Source organism: Manihot esculenta, chromosome 4, assembly GCF_001659605.2.
Source record: "Manihot esculenta cultivar AM560-2 chromosome 4, M.esculenta_v8, whole genome shotgun sequence".
In the NCBI taxonomy this organism is placed as follows: Eukaryota; Viridiplantae; Streptophyta; class Magnoliopsida; order Malpighiales; family Euphorbiaceae; genus Manihot; species Manihot esculenta.
In genome coordinates, this window is record NC_035164.2 from 8,030,631 (window position 1) to 8,034,801 (window position 4,171).

The following is a 4,171-nucleotide window of genomic DNA, read 5'->3' on the forward strand; positions in this document are numbered from 1 at the left end:
GATCTTGCAGAGGATCGGGAATGTGTCGTATAAGCTGGATTTACCTGTTTCTATGGAGAGAATTCACCCGGTATTTCATGTTTCTATGCTACGACAGTTTGTGTCAGATCCGGGTCAGGTTATTAGTGAGCCTGATGTGGAGGTCCGTGGAGATCTCACCTATATAGAGCAGCCAGTGCGAATTCTTGACACACAGAGTAGACAGCTAAGGAACAAGGAGATTCCGATGGTGAAAGTTCTATGGAACCACCATAATCTAGAAGAGTGTACCTGGGAGACGCGGGAGTCTATGCTCCAGCAGTATCCATATCTGTTTTCAGGTTAGTTTCCTCCTTTTTCTATGTTTTTACGTTTGTTTTAGGAACATTCAGGGACGAATGTTCTTAAGGGGGGGAGAATGTAATACCCGGCTAGAGTCCGGTATCGGAATTCCTGTCGTCCGGTGGAATCCAGGATGTCGGAAATCTCTAGAAGGGTAAGATTTATATTTTTCTAAAGTAATGTCATATGTTTTAATGTTTTTACGCTAAACTGAAAAGAGTTTTTACAAGAAAAGAACCAAGGCAGAAAAGCCAGGTTCGGCCGCCGAAGGTGACATTCGGCCGCCGAAGGTGACATTCGGCCGCCGAACATGCATGGCTTTCGGTTTCACGTGTGGCCGCCGAAGGTGGTCTGGCCAGCCACTTATAAAAGGCCCTCAGTCGGTTGAAAGGATAAGGCTTACCGTTTTCTTTCACTTTCTGAGGTGAGACCCTGTCCTTCTTAAGTTTTCTTCATGTTTTCATTACATCATGCAAAGATTTGATTGATTTTGATGAGTTTTTGGAGGTGTTGAGCAAACAAATCAAAGTTGTGAAGTTTGGAGAGTTTGAAGGAGAGTTGCTCCAAAACTCCACGTTAGGATCGTTCATCTTCTTGGTTTCAAGAGGTAAGTGAAGATCCTGAGCTTGTTTTCATGCTTTATGGCAGATTTTTTTGAGGTTTTGGGGGAGAGTTGCATGATTAGGGTAAAAGAGAGGTTTTTGATCTTTTTGTGAGAAAAGTTTATTTATGTGTTCTTTGTTTTGTGTTGTTGGGGTTTTAAGGTAGTTTCTGACCCCTTTGAGCATATCCTTGGGTATATGCAAGTTGAGGACTTGAGGTGTTTGAGATTGGGAGAGTTTTGTGCATTTGGCGAGAGGCAGAGCAAGTTTCTGCCTTGTTGATGAACTCAGGTTCGGCAGCCGAAGGAACATTCGGCCGCCGAACCCATGAGGAGGTGGTTTCGGCTGCCCAAGCTTGCCCCCGAGCATTTGGACTTTCGGCTCTGGAGGGGAGTTTCGGCCGCCGAAGGTGCCGCCGAAGGTTAGAGACTTTCGTCTCTGGAGTGCCTTTCAACCCCCGAACCTTGCCCCCGAAAGGGTTCGGCTGCCGAAAGTAGAGCTTCGGCCGCCGAAGGTGCTTGAGTTTCGGTTCTGGAGAGGACTTTCGGCCGCCGAACCTGCCGCCGAAAGTGTTCTGTCCAGCCTTCCTTTGCATGCTTTGCATGGTTGTTTGAGTGAGTGTAAGGGGCTTCTTGGGGAGTTTAATAGAGTTGTTCATAAGCTAGTTTGGTCCCTCATTTGAGTCCATCTGTGTAGGCACAGACCAGAGGAACTAGAGAGAGCAGCAGTGAGTACTGCTCCAGAGTTTACAGAGCCTGCAGAGGCAGTCCAGATAGCCAGAGGTGAGTGGAACTAAACTTAATACTCGTTTTAATTGAGACATTGAATGCTTTTAGCATATTTCATGTATGTAATAGGGTGAGTGCATTAGAATCCACAAAGCTGTTGCATTGCATAGTTATTTGTTGATGTGGGTGAATGCTGAATGATCCAATAGTTCCAGACAGGAAGTCCAGGACCCCATTCTACGGCCTGGCAGGTATAGTAAAGTCCAGGACCCCATTCTACGGCCTGGCAGGTATAGTAAAGACCAGGTGCCCAGTCTACGCCCTGGCAAATAGTAAGTACAGGTGTTATATACACGTATACATATACAGTACAGGAAGACCAGGACCCCAGTCTACGGCTTGGCACGGAACAGTTACTGGGACTATGTGGTGACAGGTTTACCTTTGATGTGAATTGTCTGTGATATGATGCATTCCATACGATCATGTTTTAATGACTTGTTTGACTGTTCTACTCACTGGGCTATAGAGCTCATCCCACTCTCTTAACCCCAGTCTTGCAGGTTCAGTGTACAGTGTACAGGGGAGATCAGCAGAGGATAGAAAGAGTAAAGAGATTTGTAATAGCTTAGAGTGGACATGTAATATTAAAAGATGTACTAGTTGTGTATACAGTTAAATTGTAAATCTTTTGTTATGTACATGATCTGTATGTATCTATGTTTTACAGAGTATGTGAAAAACCAGGCTTAACAGGTATGAGTTAACCCATCTAGAGCAAGCTCTAGTCAGGGGTACAGAGTACAGAGTACAGAGATAGTGCATGCACAGGTTAAGTCTTGGTTCAGAAAAGAGTTTTTATTTTCACAGAAAATGTATGATCATGTATGAGATTTACAGGTACACAGAGAATATAGCAGGCTTGCTACGGGTTCTGGCGGCCTTAAGCCGACCTGAATCCTAGCGCCGGTGACGGTCCATTTTGGGGTCGTTACATTGCATGCCTATTTTGAGGTGTTTTAGAGGGGTTTTTGGGGAGATGTTAAGAGCTATGTTAGAGTTGTTTGGTACCTCATTTGAGTCCACCTGTGTAGGATCGGACCTGAGGAATCGAGGTGTTTAGCAGTGTTAGCTGCTTCAGAGTGAGTCCAGAATTAGCCCAGCAGTTGCTAGAGGTGAGTGGAACAGAATTATGGTTTTAAGTTAATGAATGTTTTAGCATGATTCATGCATCATTTAATGCATGTTATATAGGATGTATTGCATTGCACTAGTACTCACGAAGTTGATGCATTGCATTATTTGATGTTGATGTGGATTGGACCTAGGCGACTTCAATAGCCCATAGAGCTGTCATATTGAAAGACCTGTGTGAGCTCCTTTGGGGGCCGGGCACCTACAGAGGGAGTTTTGAGGTCATGTCCAATCCGAGATGTGAAATGTTTGTGATGTGAGGCATTCCATGATGACATATGTTTTTAATGCTTTTATAGTTCTACTCACTGGGCTTTATAGTTCACCCCATTCCTTAACCCCCCAGTTTTGCAGGGCCAGAGTTAGCTCAGAGAAAGATCAGAGTCAGCAAGAGTAAAGAGTAAAGTCAGGGCTAAGGTTATGTGTTTGTATAGAAGTATAGTGGACATGTATTTTGATGTACAGTTATGTATAGACATGTTTTAACATGTATTGTATTCAGTTTTATAGTTTGTGCTTGGCCTAGAGTGTGGATAATCCCTTTGTACATGGATCCTGTTTTACGTTTCTTGATGAGAAATGTGTTGAACCAAGCCTGATGTATTATGCTGACCTATCTAGATGTGGTTCTATGTTTTCAGGCATAGTGCATACAGGTCAAGCTTGGTAAATGAAAGAAAAGTTTGAAAGAAAAGAGTTTTACAGTTTTATGTTTAGAGCAGCTGTATTGTATGGTACCAGAGCCTAGGTCACAGTAGTATACTGTGCTACTCTAGTGAATGTGTTATGGGAAGAAAGGGTTTCAATCCCTTGACCCAAAGAGATTCAGGATTTACTGGTGTAGGCCTAGAGGCTTTTTCAGTTTGGTATCACTCTTAGAGTGCATACAGAGCATGCTCAAGTTAAGCCTAGTATAAAAGCAAAGTTTTAAAAGTAGTTTCAGAGCAAGATTCCAGTCTGTTACAGATTGGTATATAAAGAAAAGTTTTAAAGTTTTTCAGTAAAGCAGTTTTAAAGTTAAAGCTTGATCATGTATGGGATTATTCCAGTAGTTCAGAGAGTTTAGCGGCTAGCTACAGGTCCCAACGGCCTTAAGCCGATCTGGATCCTAGCGCCAGTGATGGTTCGGGCCGTTACAGAGGGGTACTGGTTTCCGGGCTGTTACAACCGGACTTCCATACCATATCATACCGTATCATATTGAGGACTAAGGATCATCCAACATCCATCCGCATCATCATCAAATTATGCAATGTAACATATTCGTGAATTCTAATGCAAACAACCTAGAATATCACATGGCATTCGTGATGCATGAACATGCTC